The following is a 6,334-nucleotide window of genomic DNA, read 5'->3' on the forward strand; positions in this document are numbered from 1 at the left end:
AACTCTCTCACGCGCATATTTTTATTTCCACCACTTTCTCTTTGCGGCAATGGAGCACCGCTTAGTCTCTCGCAGCTTTGTAGAAAGTCTAGCGGTAGTACCGCCAGCTCCTGGCGGTAGTACTACTGGGGCTTGCGGTAGTACCGCTAGGGACGGTAGTACCTCCCTCTCTGAGCGGTTGTACTTCGTCGGACTTTTTGCGAACACTTTTTCCGGTGGTGGTAGTCTCGGTAGTAGTATTTATACTACCGTGGATTTTTGTCAGCGTAGCGGTAGTACTGCCAACTCCTGGCGGTAGTACCGCTTTCATATTGGCGGTAGTACCGCCAGGGGCAGCGGTAGTACCGCTGCGCCCAAGCGGTAGTACCGCCAGGAACGTGCTGACAGTGAGGATAACGGTTCGTTTTGTTCTCCCACTATATAAAGGGTTCTCCTACCTCACAAACCCTACCTTTGACCCTCCAAGACTCCATTGTTGCTCCCTAAGCTCACATGTGCCCGATATCTCTCCCTAGCCAATCAAACTTGTTGATTTTCTAGGGATTGGTTGAGTAGGCCTAGATCTACACTTCCACCAAGAGAAATTTGATTCCCCCACTAATCCCTTGCGGATCTTGTTACTCTTGAGTGTTTGAGCACCCTAGACGGTTGAGGTCACCTCGGAGCCACATTCCATTGTGGTGAAGCTTCGTGGTCTTGTTGAGAGCCTCCAAGCTTTGCGTGGAGATAGCCCCAACCTTGCTCGTAAAGGTTCGGTCGCCGCCTTCAAGGGCACCTATAATGGAATCACGACATCTTGCATTGTGTGAGGGCGTGAGGAGAATACGGTGGCCCTAGTGGCTTATTGGGGAGCATTGTGCCTCCACACCGCTCCAACGAAGACGTACTTCTTGTCCACACATCCTCGTTTTCATCGGTTCCACTTGTGGTTATCTCTAACCTTTACATTGTGTATGTTATTGTTGTAGAGTATTTCTTACTTGCCTTGGCGATTATAGTTGGTAGCATCATATAGGTTGCTCACCTAGTTGTCATTTTAGAGAACCTTTATGTTGCTAACCCTAACTTGTTAAAAATAGCTAAACATTGGTTGTTGCCTATTCACCCCCCCCCCCCCCCCCACTAGTCAACCATATCGATCCTTTTACAATATAAAACAAAATTTAGTAAGATATGAAGCATTATTTAAATTCAGAGAGTACAAGATTCATTTGAGCATATTCAAACTCAAATCTTGCACAAATATTCAAATTGAAAGGATACTAAAGTAAATGGACAAAATCAACCAAGAAGTGGTGCCACATGTGTCTACTGCCATTGCTGGAAATGCTCCAAGTATCGTCAGTGTTAATGGAAATGCCTAGTAGTACTAAATAAGGGAGCTGTAATTTGAACATCAGCAGGTCCAAGAACCACACCTGAACAACATACTGTAGCACATATTCCTCATCCTCTCTACTATAGAAATCCTAATCGCATTCTCACTAATCTATCCATGACAATGAACTGACATAAGTTTTAGCATGCCAAAATAAGGAGATGGTAGCATTTGGTTTTGCCATGGTAGGGACTAGGGAGGAGCTCAGACAGAAAATTTTGCCCATGGAGATAGCTTAGCGTTGCATGCGAGAATAACATGTCGACGTCTGGGAGGACATCGTGCACGGACGGCCAGCGTGTTTGCTCGAGCGAGCTGATGGCCGACAGCTATGCTCGAGTGCAGACTGTGCGTCCACCTCGAGTTTGATCGGAGGCGGCATAGCTCAGACAAATGCCTACATCTGTAAAAGAAAGTTAAAACTTCTCATATTTGCAGTTATCCATGAGAACAAAAATTTCGTAATTCACGAAGCTCATAGTCAGAACCTTAGAAGCATTATTCTCTTGTCTTGTCAGCGTGCTACATAGCCATAATCAGAACTCGAAAGTTGTTGAACCGTTATATGCTTGGACACAAATTTTTGAGATAGATTATTGCTTGCTTCATGGATTCGTGCAATCGTAGTTTCATTGGCTATCTGGAGAGGAAAAAGCAACATTAGCGATGAAATGGTCACATGAGACTGCAATCTTAATTTAAGTTGTAGAATACGAGAGCATGCATGCTCTTGATTTAACATATATATATGGCCCAATTGCAAAAATGCTAGCACTGTGCACATATTCATTTATTGGTTGCTTAATCTGACAAGAAAGTACAGATGACAGTAAGCAGAAAAAAATTAAAAATATGTAATAACTGAAAGAGACCTATTTTCATGGCCTGCATTAAGAGACGATGAAAATGCATATGCATGTCAATCCAGCAAAGCTTCTGCCCAAGCAGTCGAACTTCTGGACGTCTGCTTCGATGAAGTGAAAGTTGCTCGCTCGCCTGAAAGCTCGTGGAGGGGTTCGACCTGAACAACTCTTCGTCCCTCCCTCCTCTCTATCTCACCAACGGCATCAGCAACATCTAGACTCAAGGAATATATTGATGATCAGGTAGTCCATAGGTGAGCCCCAGATATCTTTTCCCTTAAGAAATAATATTTCTTTCCAATATATTTTTGAACAAATCCTTCCAATATTTCAGTCACACATATTTTAAGTACTGTAACTACTAATGTATTCGTAATTAAGATATGGTAGGCTTAAACAGCAGCCAAGTAAATTGTATGCTAGCAGAGATCGACATCTAGCAGCAGCCACATCGCGTCGTTTAGAAAAAAGCAGTAGCAACAAGCATTCAATCCCACCAAGAATTCCTTCCCCATCACTCAGTTCTTATCTTCTCCACACATCCAGCCAGCGCTCTGCTCCATCTTCTTTCTCATGTGACCTTACCCACCACCCAGCGCCACTCCTCCATTTTCTCCTGTGAGCCCGTGTTCCAGCCGCCCACGACTATGTTCCTCTTCCCCGAAGCAACGGCGAATACTACCGCACGGGCGTCCCAACGGCCCCCCGTTTGTTCCAACTGCACCCGCGGGGCTCCGTTCCTCTCCCCCGAGGCTGGCCTCGACCTCTATCCACCAAGCGCCACAGCCTTGACTGGCTCATCCGCGACGATGATGCACCGGCCTTAAGCTACTCTCTCACCTCATCTCGCTTCGTTATTCGGCTTGCTCATTGTCTATTTCCGAGCATATATAAATTTGCAGAACTCCATATATATAAAAATCCGGGATTCATTTTTATCATTGAGCTTCTACTTTCTACTGCAATGAGAATTTACCGGAACATATCAAGCTATCAATAAGTCACATGAATCATGAGAAGAGGAGGTCGAGAATATGACATACCAAACATAATGATGATGCATCCCCAACCCTCCTATAATACCAAATTGTTCTCATTTCGTATGCAACAAAATGGTCCTTGATAAAATGCCTGCACAAGGTGAAGGAAGTATGGATCAGAACCAGATAAGCTTGTCTCTTAACCATACTTAGCATTCAGTCTTAGCATTAAGTAAACATTTCCATTAACCAAACTGTTGATGGGAAATATATCCTAATGTATGAGTTCATGCCTTGCAATACAACAATACCATAGTCAGATATCTCTGGCTCATTATTGTCTGAATCTCCAATCAAATTACCTGCTCCCAGTGGCATGTCTTACCCTTGAAACAGGAGCCCCTGCTGCTGTTGTCGTTTGAGATCGGACACCAGCATCGCAAGACATTGAAAGCAGTACTACACGGAAGAACGTGTGGCGGTGGTGGACCAGATGTGCTGGTCTTCCAGCGCGTGGGCGGCAAGGAGCTCAAGGCCGCGGGGCAGATCAAGAGGGCCTCCTCAGCAGTAGCATCAATGGCGTCAAGGTGGGGTCGCAGCATGGCGGACGGGACTAAAGGCAGGGGGCGCAGTGGGGGATAAGGCGACGCGGCGAAGGGCCTTGAGGGGCAACGACGCGAGTGCTCGGCCCCAGCGGCGTCGTCAATAGTCGCGGGCGGCGGAACCTGCGGCGTATGACGCCGAGGACAGTGTTGGCCTCTACGAAGATCACGCAGGCGAGGTCGGGGATGTCTCCGGGGAGGGTGCGGCTAGGGTTAGGAGATGCACGATACAGGGAGCGGCGGTCATGGATCACCGGAGCCGCGGTCGTAGGTGGAGGAGAGGAGCACATCTGTCACTGGGAGGAGCAGTCGTGTGTCGCTGCGGGTGCGGGGGTTATTTCCTTTTTTTTCTCGTCAATACCGGTTCGGGTTGACTTATAATAGAATTATGGGTTCAATTTACAAAAAGTACCGGGACTTTTTTAAAAGGCGTGTGCACGGAGTTGCTCATGTGCAGCGGCTCGTGGAGATTCGGACGAGTTTCATCCCATGGCCGAAACGCGCGGGGCATCTCATCCATGCATCACGTGATTCATTTAACTAGTGTGCTTGCCTTTCAGAAAATAGCTCGTGTAATGCACTTTTTCAATGGTGATTGGGTCTGCTACCCTGCTTCATCACGTAGTTTCAAGGGAAGCATACACAATCGGACATTAGATGTACAACGAGTTAATACTCCTACATAAGTAGATGTTTGAATTCTATTTTACATGATGCAACACGTAACACTACATTACATGATATGCTACAGTACGGTGTGCATTGACGTGTTAAAAGGGTCGACGCGCACTAGTGTGCTGATTTATAGAAGGCACTGGTCTTGTTAAACAGCTTGTAGTTGGGATTGTAAAGGAGGATTCACAAACTAAGCTTTATATTTAAATTTGCAGCAGTTACTTATAATTTGGCAACTAAGTTTTATTTTAATTGTCAATAAAGATATTTTTGTAATACGATGACTAAGCATGCTGAACTCTTTTTCCAACTAAGCATTTTTTATATTGCAATTAAGTATATTTAAAACTGGTAACTAAATACCCTAAGTATGCGACGACTAAGGATGCTAAACTCTTTTGAGAAACTATAAGCATTTTATAATTTGGCAAGTAAGTATGTTTAAATTTGGTAACTGAATAATCTAAGTATGACAAACTTATTTGGCAACTAAGACTTTTTTACAGTATGGCAAATAAGTGTTTTAAATCTACCAACTAAGACTTTTGGAAACCGTCAACGAAAGGAAAACTCGCCCCGCGTACCCCCCGCGTCGCCTCCCTCCCTCCCTCTAGCCGCTGCCGTCGGCAGGCGTGGTCGGACGCTTGCCTGCGCAACGCCATGAGACCAGCGGTGGCGGTGTCGTGGGAATAAGCCTGACAATAGATGAGTAGGGTACAAAAGTAGAGGGCGGGGTCTTAGCTACGGCGAGGTTGTAAGAGTTCAGGCCCCTCTGTGGTGGAGGTAATAGCCCTACGTCTCGGTGCTCTGGAGCTTTTGTGTCGAATGAAATATAGATGTTACAGAATGCGAACCCTTGTGCCAGAGGGGAGGGGTGGCTTATATAGAGTGTGCTGCCCCTCATAAGTGTCCAGCCTTCAAGGGCGTAATAAGTGAGATTAAACGCATACGTTATAGGTAACGTATGCCATAAATGACAATAACTACAGTAGTCTAACGTATGACCGTTGGCCTCCCTGAGGTGGCTTCTGGCCTTCTATGTTGACTGGCTTCTGGTCTTCACCGAGTGAAATCCAGTCGTCGAGTATAAGATAATCCTCCGAGTGGTTTCCTACCGAGTGGACAAGAGGTTGTCTTAATCCAGTCGGTAGGTATCTTGTGACCTTCAAGCTAATAATGAGGTGTCCTTGGGTAGGACTTATAGGTCAGGCCTATGGTCCTACCCTGGGGCTATAACCCCATCACTAGCCCCCGAATGGATCGAGGTTCGAGTGGTGAAGGTGTAGCTATAAATCTTGATATAGTAGACTGAATTCGAATACCCTTCAAAGTTTTGCTGAATTGGATGCCGATTGAAATCTTCATCCTTCGCCTTGATCAATTCTGCTTGGTACAAAATGTCTGAGTGAATTTGATGATCCGAGTGAACCAGTGAATCGGCGCGTCTGACGGGATCTTCTGATGTGACCAGTCACCCTGACAGCCCCGGATTTTCCGGGATTTGAAAACTTTGGTTGTCGCGCGCTACGCGGTGATGACGTCATCGCCATCAAGTGGACCGCGTCGCCTCGATTCCCGCGCCTCTATCTCCGCCACGTATCTCGCGGTGGCCAGCGAGGGGATAAGTTGAGGGTCCACTTGCTAGAGACCCGGTCGGTTGGTTATAAAGGCCGCCGACGCTAGGGTTTGGAACGACATCGGCTCTTTCTTCTCCTCTGCTCTTCCTTCTCCTTAGCCACCAGCACAGCTCTCAGCAACCAATCTCGCCGCCGCAGCCATGACGAAAGGGCAAACCAGCAAGCTGGAGAAAGCGAAGAAGAAGGGCGGCTCCAACCC

At 46.5% G+C, this 6,334-nt stretch overlaps 1 long non-coding RNA gene across 2 annotated transcripts; it reads right to left on the reverse strand.

Annotated features, from left to right (window-relative positions):
- Nucleotides 1-1,281: 1,281 nt before the first annotated feature.
- Nucleotides 1,282-4,573, reverse strand: LOC123412660. Of its 2 annotated transcripts, none has more exons than XR_006613563.1 (3): nt 2,251-4,573; nt 1,867-2,018; nt 1,282-1,781 (listed from the first exon to the last, which is right to left on the reverse strand). It is a non-coding gene; the product is annotated as an uncharacterized LOC123412660 (long non-coding RNA). The 2 variants fall into 2 exon arrangements; XR_006613564.1 differs by having other exon boundaries at nt 3,285-4,561.
- Nucleotides 4,574-6,334: the final 1,761 nt, after the last annotated feature.

The sequence above is a fragment of the Hordeum vulgare genome, chromosome 7H (genome assembly GCF_904849725.1).
Source record: "Hordeum vulgare subsp. vulgare chromosome 7H, MorexV3_pseudomolecules_assembly, whole genome shotgun sequence".
NCBI classification, from domain to species: domain Eukaryota; kingdom Viridiplantae; phylum Streptophyta; class Magnoliopsida; order Poales; family Poaceae; genus Hordeum; species Hordeum vulgare.